Here is a 14,040-nt window from a genome sequence, read left to right on the forward strand (position 1 = left end):
AAACTACACAGAAGCATTCTGTGAAACTTCTTTGTGATCTGAGCATTCAGCTAACAGAGTTAAACCATACTTTTGATTGAGCAGTTTTGAAACACTCTGTCTGTAGAAAATGCAACTGGACATTCGTAGCGCTAAGTGGGTAATAGTGGAAAAAAGAATATGTTCAAATATAAACTACACAGAAGCATTGTATGAAACATCTTTCTGTTCTGTGCACTCAGCTAACAGAGTTGAACCTTACTTTTGATTGAGCCGTTCGGGAACACTCTTTCTGTAGAAACTGCAATTGGACATTCTGAGCGCTAAGAGGCCTATATTGGGAAAAAAAATATCTTCAAATAAAAACTACACAGAAGCATTGTGTGAAACTTATTTCTGATGTGTGCATTCAGCTAACAGAGTTAAACCATACTTTTGATTGCGCAGTTCCGAACATTCTTTCTGTAGAAAATGCAAGTGGACATTCGGAGCGCTAAGAGGGTAATAGTGGAAAAAGGATATATTCAAATATAAACTACACAGTAGCATTCTGTGAAACTTTTTTCTGTTCTGTGCATTCAACTAACAGAGTTGAACCTTACTTTTGATTGAGCCGTTCTGAAACACTCTTTTTGTAGAAACTGCAATTGGACATTCTAAGCGCTAAGAGGCCTACACTGGGAAAAAGAATATCTTCAAATAAAAACTACACAGATGCATTCTGTGAAACTTATTTCTGATCTGTAAATTCAGTTAACAGAGCTAAACCATATTTTTAATTGAGCAGTTATGAAATACTCTTTTTGTTGAAAATGCAAGTGGACATTCGGAGCGCTAAGATTGTAATAGAGGAAAAAGGAATATCTCCAATTAAAAACTACACAGAAGCATTCTCTGAAACCCCTTTCTGTTCTCCGCATTCAACTAACAGAGTTGAGCCTTACTTTTGAAGGAGCAGTTATGAAACACTCTTTGTGTAGAAACTGCCAGTGGATATTCGGAGCGCTAAGTGGGTAATAGTCCAAAAAGGAGTATCTTCAACTAAATACTACACAGAAGCATTCTGTGAAACTTCTTTCTGTTCTGTGCATTCAACTAAGAGATTTGAACCTTACATTTGATTGAGCCGTTCTGAAACAGTCTTTCTGTAGAAACTGCAATTGGACATACTGAGCGCTAAGAGGCCTATATTGGGAAAAATAATATCTTCAAATAAAAACTACACAGAAGGATTGTTTGAAACTTATTTCTGATATGTGCATTCAGCTAACAGAGTTAAACCATACTTTTGATTGCGCAGTTCAGAACACTCTTTCTGTAGAAAATTCAAGTGGACATTCGGAGCGCTAAGAGGGTAATAGTGGAAAAAGGAATATATTCAAATATAAACTACACAGAAGCATTCTGTGAAACTTCCTTCTGTTCTGTGCATTCAACTACCAGGGTTGAACCTTACTTTTGATTGAGCCGTTCTGAAACACTCTTTCTGTAGAAACTGCAATTGGACATTCTGAGCGCTAAGAGGCCTATACTGGGAAAAAGAATATCTACAAATAAAAACTACACATAAGCATTCTGTGAAACTTCTTTCTGTTCTGTTCATTCATCTAAAAGATTTGAACCTTAGTTTTGATTGAGCCGTTCTGAAACACTCTTTCTGTAGAAAATGCAAGTGGAGATTCGGAGCGCTAAGAGGGTAATAGTGGAAAAAGGAATGTCTTCAAATATAAACTACACAGAATCATTCTGTGAAACTTCTTTCTGATCTGTGCATTCAGCTAACAGAGTTAAACCATACTTTTGATAGAGCAGATCTGAACACTCTTTCTGTAGAAAATGCAACTGGACATTTGGAGCGCTAAGAGGGTAGTAGTGGAAAAAGGAATATATTCAAATATAAACTACACAGAAGCATTCTGTGAAACTTCTTTCTGATCTGAGCATTCAGCTTACAGAGTTAAACCATACTTTTGATAGAGCAGATCTGAAGACTCTTTCTGTAGAAAATGCAACTGGACATATGGAGCGCTAAGAGGGTAGTAGTGGAAAATGGAATATATTCAAATATAAACTACACAGAATCATTCTGTGAAACTTCTTTCTGATCTGAGCATTCAGCTAACAGATTTAAACCATACTTTTGATTGAGCAGTTTTGAAACACTCTGTCTGTAGAAAATGCAACTGGACATTCGTAGCGCTAAGTGGGTAATAGTGGAAAAAAGAATATGTTCAAATATAAACTACACAGAAGCATTGTATGAAACATCTTTCTGTTCTGTGCATTCAGCTAACAGAGTTGAACCTTACTATTGATTGAGACGTTCGGGAACACTCTTTCTGTAGAAACTGCAATTGGACATTCTGAGCGCTAAGAGGCCTATATTGGGAAAAAAAATATCTTCAAATAAAAACTACACAGAAGCATTGTGTGAAACTTATTTCTGATGTGTGCATTCAGCTAACAGAGTTAAACCATACTTTTGATTGCACAGTTCCGAACATTCTTTCTGTAGAAAATGCAAGTGGACATTCGGAGCGCTAAGAGGGTAATAGTGGAAAAAGGAATATATTCAAATATAAACTACACAGTAGCATTCTGTGAAACTTCTTTATGTTCTGTGCATTCAACTAACAGTGTTGAACCTTGCTTTTGATTGAGCCGTTCTGAAACACTCTTTTTGTAGAAACTGCAATTGGACATTCTAAGCGCTAAGAGGCCTACACTGGGAAAAAGAATATCTTCAAATAAAAACTACACAGATGCATTCTGTGAAACTTATTTCTGATCTGTAAATTCAGTTAACAGAGCTAAACCATATTTTTAATTGAGCAGTTATGAAATACCCTTTTTGTTGAAAATGCAAGTGGACATTCGGAGCGCTAAGATTGCAATAGAGGAAAAAGGAATATCTCCAATTAAAAACTACACAGAAGCATTCTCTGAAACCCCCTCTGTTCTCCGCATTCAAATAACAGAGTTGAGCCTTACTTTTGAAGGAGCAGTTCTGAAACACGCTTTGTGTAGAAACTGCCAGTGGATATTCGGAGCGCTAAGTGTGTAATAGTACAAAAAGGAGTATCTTCAACTAAATACTACACAGAAGCATTCAGTGAAACTTCTTTCTGTTCTGTGCATTCAACTAAGAGAGTTGAACCTTACATTTGATTCAGCCGTTCTGAAACACTCTTTCTGTAGAAACCGCAATTGGACATTCTGAGCGCTAAGTGGCCTATATTGGGAAAAATAATATCTTCAAATAAAAATTACACAGAAGCATTGTTTGAAACTTATTTCTGATATGTGCATTCAGCTAACAGAGTTAAACCATACTTTTGATTGCGCAGTTCAGAACACTCTTTCTGTAGAAAATGTAAGTGGACATTCGGAGCGCTAAGAGGGTAATAGTGGAAAAAGGAATATATTCAAATATAAACTACACTGAAGCATTCTGTGAAACTTCCTTCTGTTCTGTGCATTCAACTAACAGCGTTGAACCTTACTTTTGATTGAGCCGTTCTGAAACACTCTTTCTGTAGAAAGTGCAATTGGACATTCTAAGCGCTAAGAGGCCTACATTGGGAAAAGGAATATCGTCAAATAAAAACTACACAGATGCATTCTGTGAAACTTATTTCTGATCTGTAAATTCAGTTAACAGAGCTAAACCATATTTTTGATTGAGCAGTTATGAAACAATCTTTTTGTAGAAAATGCAAGTGGACATTTGGAGCACTAAGATTGTAATAGAGGAAAAAGGGATATCTCCAATTAAAAACTACACAGAAGCATTCTCTGAAACCCCTTTATGTTCTCCGAATTCAACTAACAGAGTTGAGCCTTACTTTTGAAGGAGCAGTTCTGAAACACTCTTTGTGTAGAAACTGCGAGTGGATATTCGGAGCGCTAAGTGTGTAATAGTCCAAAAAGGAGTATCTTCAACTAAATACTACACAGAAGCATTCAGTGAAACTTCTTTCTGTTCTGTGCATTCAACTAAGAGAGTTGAACCTTACATTTGATTGAGCCGTTCTGTAACACTCTTTCTGTAGAAACTGCAATTGGACATTCTGAGCGCTAAGAGGCCTATATTGGGAAAAATAATATCTTCAAATAAAAATTACACAGAAGCATTATTTGAAACTTATTTCTGATATGTGCATTCAGCTAACAGAGTTAAACCATACTTTTGATTGCACAGTTCATAACACTCTTTCTGTAAAAAATTCAAGTGGACATTCGGAGCGCTAAGAGGGTAATAGTGGAAAAAGGGATATATTCAAATATAAACTACACAGTAGCATTCTGTGAAACTTCTTTCTCTTCTGTGCATTCAACTAACAGTGTTGAACCTTACTTTTGATTGAGCCGTTCTGAAACACTCTTTCTGTAGAAACTGCAATTGGACATTCTAAGCGCTAAGAGGCCTACATTGGGAAAAAGAATATCTTCAAATAAAAACTACACAGATGCATTCTGTGAAACTTATTTCTGATCTGTAAATTCAGTTAACAGAGCTAAAGCATATTTTTGATTGAGCAGTTGTGAAACACTCTTTTTGTAGAAAATGCAAGTGGACATTCGGAGCGCTAAGATTGTAATAGAGGAAAAAGGAATATCTCCAATTAAAAACTACACAGAAGCATTCCCTGAAACCCCTTTCTGTTCTCCGCATTCAACTAACAGAGTTGAGCCTTACTTTTGAAGGAGCAGTTCTGAAACACACTTTGTGTAGAAACCGCCAGTGGATATTCGGAGCGCTAAGTGTGTAATAGTCCAAAAAGGAGTATCTTCAACTAAATACTACACAGAAGCATTCAGTGAAACTTCTTTCTGTTCAGTGCATTCAACTAAGAGAGTTGAACCTTACATTTGATTGAGCCGTTCTGAAACACTCTTTCTGTAGAAACTGCAATTGGACATTCTGAGCGCTAAGAGGCCTATATTGGGAAAAATAATACCTTCAAATAAAAATTACACAGAAGCATTGTTTGAAACTTATTTCTGATATGTGCATTCAGCTAACAGAGTTAAACCATACTTTTGATTGCGCAGTTCAGAACACTCTTTCTGCAGAAAATGCAAGTGGACATTCGGAGCGCTAAGAGGGTAATAGTGGAAAAAGGGATATATTCAAATATAAACTACACAGTAGCATTCTGTGAAACTACTTTCTCTTCTGTGCATTCAACTAACAGTGTTGAACCTTACTTTTGATTGAGCCGTTCTGAAACACTCTTTCTGTAGAAACTGCAATTGGACATTCTAAGCGTTAAGAGGCCTACATTGGGAAAAAGAATATCTTCAAATAAAAACTACACAGATGCATTCTGTGAAACTTATTTCTGATCTGTAAATTCAGTTAACAGAGCTAAACCATATTTTTGATTGAGCAGTTGTGAAACACTCTTTTTGTAGAAAATGCAAGCGGACATTCGGAGCGCTAAGATTGTAATAGAGGAAAAAGGAATATCTCCAATTAAAAACTACACAGAAGTATTCTCTGAAACCCCTTTCTGTTCTCCGCATTCAACTAACAGAGTTGAGCATTACTTTTGAAGGAACAGTTATGAAACACTCTTTGTGTAGAAACTGCCAGTGGATATTCGGAGCGCTAAGTGGGTAATAGTCCAAAAAGTAGTATCTTCAACTAAATACTACACAGAAGCATTCTGTGAAACTTCTTTCTGTTCTGTGCATTCAACTAAGAAAGTTGAAACTTACATTTGATTGAGCCGTTCTGAAACACTCTTTCTGTAGAAACTGCAATTGGACATTCTGAGCGCTAAGAGGCCTATATTGGGAAAAATAATATCTTCAAATAAAAACTACACAGAAGCATTGTTTGAAACTTATTTCTGATATGTGCATTCAGCTAACAGAGTTAAACCATACTTTTGATTGCGCAGTTCAGAACACTCTTTCTGTAGAAAATGCAAGTGGACATTCAGAGCGCTAAGAGGGTAATAGTGGAAAAAGGAATATATTCAAATATAAACTACACAGAAGCATTCTGTGAAACTACTTTCTGTTCTGTGCATTCAAGTACCAGGGTTGAACCTTACTTTTGATTGAGCCGTTCTGAAACACTCTTTCTGTAGAAACTGCAATTGGACATTCTGAGCGCTAAGAGGCCTATATTGGGAAAAAGAATATCTACAAATAAAAACTACACAGAAGCATTCTGTGAAACTTCTTTCTGTTCTGTTCATTCATCTAAAAGATTTGAACCTTAGTTTTGATTGAGCAGTTCTGAAACACTCTTTCTGTAGAAAATGCAAGTGGAGATTCGGAGCGCTAAGAGGGTAATAGTGGAAAAAGGAATGTCCTCAAATATAAACTACACAGAATCATTCGGTGAAACTTCTTTCTGATCTGTGCATTCAGCTAACAGAGTTAAACCATACTTTTGATAGAGCAGATCTGAACACTCTTTCTGTAGAAAATGCAACTGGACATTTGGAGCGCTAAGAGGGTAGTAGTGGAAAAAGGAATATATTCAAATATAAACTACACAGAAGCATTCTGTGAAACTTCTTTGTGATCTGAGCATTCAGCTAACAGAGTTAAACCATACTTTTGATTGAGCAGTTTTGAAACACTCTGTCTGTAGAAAATGCAACTGGACATTCGTAGCGCTAAGTGGGTAATAGTGGAAAAAAGAATATGTTCAAATATAAACTACACAGAAGCATTGTATGAAACATCTTTCTGTTCTGTGCACTCAGCTAACAGAGTTGAACCTTACTTTTGATTGAGCCGTTCGGGAACACTCTTTCTGTAGAAACTGCAATTGGACATTCTGAGCGCTAAGAGGCCTATATTGGGAAAAAAAATATCTTCAAATAAAAACTACACAGAAGCATTGTGTGAAACTTATTTCTGATGTGTGCATTCAGCTAACAGAGTTAAACCATACTTTTGATTGCGCAGTTCCGAACATTCTTTCTGTAGAAAATGCAAGTGGACATTCGGAGCGCTAAGAGGGTAATAGTGGAAAAAGGATATATTCAAATATAAACTACACAGTAGCATTCTGTGAAACTTTTTTCTGTTCTGTGCATTCAACTAACAGAGTTGAACCTTACTTTTGATTGAGCCGTTCTGAAACACTCTTTTTGTAGAAACTGCAATTGGACATTCTAAGCGCTAAGAGGCCTACACTGGGAAAAAGAATATCTTCAAATAAAAACTACACAGATGCATTCTGTGAAACTTATTTCTGATCTGTAAATTCAGTTAACAGAGCTAAACCATATTTTTAATTGAGCAGTTATGAAATACTCTTTTTGTTGAAAATGCAAGTGGACATTCGGAGCGCTAAGATTGTAATAGAGGAAAAAGGAATATCTCCAATTAAAAACTACACAGAAGCATTCTCTGAAACCCCTTTCTGTTCTCCGCATTCAACTAACAGAGTTGAGCCTTACTTTTGAAGGAGCAGTTATGAAACACTCTTTGTGTAGAAACTGCCAGTGGATATTCGGAGCGCTAAGTGGGTAATAGTCCAAAAAGGAGTATCTTCAACTAAATACTACACAGAAGCATTCTGTGAAACTTCTTTCTGTTCTGTGCATTCAACTAAGAGATTTGAACCTTACATTTGATTGAGCCGTTCTGAAACAGTCTTTCTGTAGAAACTGCAATTGGACATACTGAGCGCTAAGAGGCCTATATTGGGAAAAATAATATCTTCAAATAAAAACTACACAGAAGGATTGTTTGAAACTTATTTCTGATATGTGCATTCAGCTAACAGAGTTAAACCATACTTTTGATTGCGCAGTTCAGAACACTCTTTCTGTAGAAAATTCAAGTGGACATTCGGAGCGCTAAGAGGGTAATAGTGGAAAAAGGAATATATTCAAATATAAACTACACAGAAGCATTCTGTGAAACTTCCTTCTGTTCTGTGCATTCAACTACCAGGGTTGAACCTTACTTTTGATTGAGCCGTTCTGAAACACTCTTTCTGTAGAAACTGCAATTGGACATTCTGAGCGCTAAGAGGCCTATACTGGGAAAAAGAATATCTACAAATAAAAACTACACATAAGCATTCTGTGAAACTTCTTTCTGTTCTGTTCATTCATCTAAAAGATTTGAACCTTAGTTTTGATTGAGCCATTCTGAAACACTCTTTCTGTAGAAAATGCAAGTGGAGATTCGGAGCGCTAAGAGGGTAATAGTGGAAAAAGGAATGTCTTCAAATATAAACTACACAGAATCATTCTGTGAAACTTCTTTCTGATCTGTGCATTCAGCTAACAGAGTTAAACCATACTTTTGATAGAGCAGATCTGAACACTCTTTCTGTAGAAAATGCAACTGGACATTTGGAGCGCTAAGAGGGTAGTAGTGGAAAAAGGAATATATTCAAATATAAACTACACAGAAGCATTCTGTGAAACTTCTTTCTGATCTGAGCATTCAGCTTACAGAGTTAAACCATACTTTTGATAGAGCAGATCTGAAGACTCTTTCTGTAGAAAATGCAACTGGACATATGGAGCGCTAAGAGGGTAGTAGTGGAAAAAGGAATATATTCAAATATAAACTACACAGAATCATTCTGTGAAACTTCTTTCTGATCTGAGCATTCAGCTAACAGATTTAAACCATACTTTTGATTGAGCAGTTTTGAAACACTCTGTCTGTAGAAAATGCAACTGGACATTCGTAGCGCTAAGTGGGTAATAGTGGAAAAAAGAATATGTTCAAATATAAACTACACAGAAGCATTGTATGAAACATCTTTCTGTTCTGTGCATTCAGCTAACAGAGTTGAACCTTACTATTGATTGAGACGTTCGGGAACACTCTTTCTGTAGAAACTGCAATTGGACATTCTGAGCGCTAAGAGGCCTATATTGGGAAAAAAAATATCTTCAAATAAAAACTACACAGAAGCATTGTGTGAAACTTATTTCTGATGTGTGCATTCAGCTAACAGAGTTAAACCATACTTTTGATTGCACAGTTCCGAACATTCTTTCTGTAGAAAATGCAAGTGGACATTCGGAGCGCTAAGAGGGTAATAGTGGAAAAAGGAATATATTCAAATATAAACTACACAGTAGCATTCTGTGAAACTTCTTTATGTTCTGTGCATTCAACTAACAGTGTTGAACCTTGCTTTTGATTGAGCCGTTCTGAAACACTCTTTTTGTAGAAACTGCAATTGGACATTCTAAGCGCTAAGAGGCCTACACTGGGAAAAAGAATATCTTCAAATAAAAACTACACAGATGCATTCTGTGAAACTTATTTCTGATCTGTAAATTCAGTTAACAGAGCTAAACCATATTTTTAATTGAGCAGTTATGAAATACCCTTTTTGTTGAAAATGCAAGTGGACATTCGGAGCGCTAAGATTGCAATAGAGGAAAAAGGAATATCTCCAATTAAAAACTACACAGAAGCATTCTCTGAAACCCCCTCTGTTCTCCGCATTCAAATAACAGAGTTGAGCCTTACTTTTGAAGGAGCAGTTCTGAAACACGCTTTGTGTAGAAACTGCCAGTGGATATTCGGAGCGCTAAGTGTGTAATAGTACAAAAAGGAGTATCTTCAACTAAATACTACACAGAAGCATTCAGTGAAACTTCTTTCTGTTCTGTGCATTCAACTAAGAGAGTTGAACCTTACATTTGATTCAGCCGTTCTGAAACACTCTTTCTGTAGAAACCGCAATTGGACATTCTGAGCGCTAAGTGGCCTATATTGGGAAAAATAATATCTTCAAATAAAAATTACACAGAAGCATTGTTTGAAACTTATTTCTGATATGTGCATTCAGCTAACAGAGTTAAACCATACTTTTGATTGCGCAGTTCAGAACACTCTTTCTGTAGAAAATGCAAGTGGACATTCGGAGCGCTAAGAGGGTAATAGTGGAAAAAGGGATATATTCAAATATAAACTACACAGTAGCATTCTGTGAAACTTCTTTCTCTTCTGTGCATTCAACTAACAGTGTTGAACCTTACTTTTGATTGAGCCGTTCTGAAACACTCTTTCTGTAGAAACTGCAATTGGACATTCTAAGCGCTAAGAGGCCTACATGGGGAAAAAGAATATCTTCAAATAAAAACTACACAGATGCATTCTGTGAAACTTATTTCTGATCTGTAAATTCAGTTAACAGAGCTAAACCATATTTTTAATTGAGCAGTTATGAAATACTCTTTTTGTTGAAAATGCAAGTGGACATTCGGAGCGCTAAGATTGTAATAGAGGAAAAAGGAATATCTCCAATTAAAAACTACACAGAAGCATTCTCTGAAACCCCTTTCTGTTCTCCGCATTCTACTAACAGAGTTGAGCCTTACTTTTGAAGGAGCAGTTATGAAACACTCTTTGTGTAGACACTGCCAGTGGATATTTGGAGCTCTAAGTGGGTAATAGTCCAAAAAGGAGTATCTTCAACTAAATACTACACAGAAGCATTCTGTGAAACTTCTTTCTGTTCTGTGCATTCAACTAAGAGATTTGAACCTTACATTTGATTGAGCCGTTCTGAAACACTCTTTCTGTAGAAACTGCAATTGGACATTCTGAGCGCTAAGAGGCCTATATTGGGAAAAATAATATCTTCAAATAAAAACTACACAGAAGCATTGTTTGAAACTTATTTCTGATATGTGCATTCAGCTAACAGAGTTAAACCATACTTTTGATTGCGCAGTTCAGAACACTCTTTCTGTAGAAAATGCAAGTGGACATTCAGAGCGCTAAGAGGGTAATAGTGGAAAAAGGAATATATTCAAATATAAACTACACAGAAGCATTCTGTGAAACTACTTTCTGTTCTGTGCATTCAACTACCAGGGTTGAACCTTACTTTTGATTGAGCCGTTCTGAAACACTCTTTCTGTAGAAACTGCAATTGGACATTCTGAGTGCTAAGAGGCCTATATTGGGAAAAAGAATATCTACAAATAAAAACTACACAGAAGCATTTTGTGAAACTTCTTTTGTTCTGTTCATTCATCTAAAAGATTTGAACCTTAGTTTTGATTGAGCCGTTCTGAAACACTCTTTCTGTAGAAAATGCAAGTGGAGATTCGGAGCGCTAAGAGGGTAATAGTGGAAAAAGGAATGTCCTCAAATATAAACTACACAGAATCATTCGGTGAAACTTCTTTCTGATCTGTGCATTCAGCTAACAGAGTTAAACCATACTTTTGATAGAGCAGATCTGAACACTCTTTCTGTAGAAAATGCAACTGGACATTTGGAGCGCTAAGAGGGTAGTAGTGGAAAAAGGAATATATTCAAATATAAACTACACAGAAGCATTCTGTGAAACTTCTTTGTGATCTGAGCATTCAGCTAACAGAGTTAAACCATACTTTTGATTGAGCAGTTTTGAAACACTCTGTCTGTAGAAAATGCAACTGGACATTCATAGCGCTAAGTGGGTAATAGTGGAAAAAAGAATATGTTCAAATATAAAATACACAGAAGCATTGTATGAAACAACTTTCTGTTCTGTGCACTCAGCTAACAGAGTTGAACCTTACTTTTGATTGAGCCGTTCCGGAACACTCTTTCTGTAGAAACTGCAATTGGACATTCTGAGCGCTAAGAGGCCTATATTGGGAAAAAAAATATCTTCAAATAAAAACTACACAGAAGCATTGTGTGAAACTTATTTCTGATGTGTGCATTCAGCTAACAGAGTTAAACCATACTTTTGATTGCGCAGTTCCGAACATTCTTTCTGTAGAAAATGCAAGTGGACATTCGGAGCGCTAAGAGGGTAATAGTGGAAAAAGGATATATTCAAATATAAACTACACAGTAGCATTCTGTGAAACTTTTTTCTGTTCTGTGCATTCAACTAACAGAGTTGAACCTTACTTTTGATTGAGCCGTTCTGAAACACTCTTTTTGTAGAAACTGCAATTGGACATTCTAAGCGCTAAGAGGCCTACACTGGGAAAAAGAATATCTTCAAATAAAAACTACACAGATGCATTCTGTGAAACTTATTTCTGATCTGTAAATTCAGTTAACAGAGCTAAACCATATTTTTAATTGAGCAGTTATGAAATACTCTTTTTGTTGAAAATGCGAGTGGACATTCGGAGCGCTAAGATTGTAATAGAGGAAAAAGGAATATCTCCAATTAAAAACTACACAGAAGCATTCTCTGAAACCCCTTTCTGTTCTCCGCATTCAACTAACAGAGTTGAGCCTTACTTTTGAAGGAGCAGTTATGAAACACTCTTTGTGTAGAAACTGCCAGTGGATATTCGGAGCGCTAAGTGGGTAATAGTCCAAAAAGGAGTATCTTCAACTAAATACTACACAGAAGCATTCTGTGAAACTTCTTTCTGTTCTGTGCATTCAACTAAGAGATTTGAACCTTACATTTGATTGAGCCGTTCTGAAACAGTCTTTCTGTAGAAACTGCAATTGGACATACTGAGCGCTAAGAGGCCTATATTGGGAAAAATAATATCTTCAAATAAAAACTACACAGAAGTATTGTTTGAAACTTATTTCTGATATGTGCATTCAGCTAACAGAGTTAAACCATACTTTTGATTGCGCAGTTCAGAACACTCTTTCTGTAGAAAATTCAAGTGGACATTCGGAGCGCTAAGAGGGTAATAGTGGAAAAAGGAATATATTCAAATATAAACTACACAGAAGCATTCTGTGAAACTTCCTTCTGTTCTGTGCATTCAACTACCAGGGTTGAACCTTACTTTTGATTGAGCCGTTCTGAAACACTCTTTCTGTAGAAACTGCAATTGGACATTCTGAGCGCTAAGAGGCCTATACTGGGAAAAAGAATATCTACAAATAAAAACTACACATAAGCATTCTGTGAAACTTCTTTCTGTTCTGTTCATTCATCTAAAAGATTTGAACCTTAGTTTTGATTGAGCCGTTCTGAAACACTCTTTCTGTAGAAAATGCAAGTGGAGATTCGGAGCGCTAAGAGGGTAATAGTGGAAAAAGGAATGTCTTCATATATAAACTACACAGAATCATTCTGTGAAACTTCTTTCTGATCTGTGCATTCAGCTAACAGAGTTAAACCATACTTTTGATAGAGCAGATCTGAACACTCTTTCTGTAGAAAATGCAACTGGACATTTGGAGCGCTAAGAGGGTAGTAGTGGAAAAAGGAATATATTCAAATATAAACTACACAGAAGCATTCTGTGAAACTTCTTTCTGATCTGAGCATTCAGCTTACAGAGTTAAACCATACTTTTGATAGAGCAGATCTGAAGACTCTTTCTGTAGAAAATGCAACTGGACATATGGAGCGCTAAGAGGGTAGTAGTGGAAAAAGGAATATATTCAAATATAAACTACACAGAATCATTCTGTGAAACTTCTTTCTGATCTGAGCATTCAGCTAACAGATTTAAACCATACTTTTGATTGAGCAGTTTTGAAACACTCTGTCTGTAGAAAATGCAACTGGACATTCGTAGCGCTAAGTGGGTAATAGTGGAAAAAAGAATATGTTCAAATATAAACTACACAGAAGCATTGTATGAAACATCTTTCTGTTCTGTGCATTCAGCTAACAGAGTTGAACCTTACTATTGATTGAGACGTTCGGGAACACTCTTTCTGTAGAAACTGCAATTGGACATTCTGAGCGCTAAGAGGCCTATATTGGGAAAAAAAATATCTTCAAATAAAAACTACACAGAAGCATTGTGTGAAACTTATTTCTGATGTGTGCATTCAGCTAACAGAGTTAAACCATACTTTTGATTGCACAGTTCCGAACATTCTTTCTGTAGAAAATGCAAGTGGACATTCGGAGCGCTAAGAGGGTAATAGTGGAAAAAGGAATATATTCAAATATAAACTACACAGTAGCATTCTGTGAAACTTCTTTATGTTCTGTGCATTCAACTAACAGTGTTGAACCTTGCTTTTGATTGAGCCGTTCTGAAACACTCTTTTTGTAGAAACTGCAATTGGACATTCTAAGCGCTAAGAGGCCTACACTGGGAAAAAGAATATCTTCAAATAAAAACTACACAGATGCATTCTGTGAAACTTATTTCTGATCTGTAAATT

The sequence above is a fragment of the Symphalangus syndactylus genome, chromosome 12, assembly GCF_028878055.3.
Source record: "Symphalangus syndactylus isolate Jambi chromosome 12, NHGRI_mSymSyn1-v2.1_pri, whole genome shotgun sequence".
Taxonomy (NCBI): Eukaryota; Metazoa; Chordata; class Mammalia; order Primates; family Hylobatidae; genus Symphalangus; species Symphalangus syndactylus.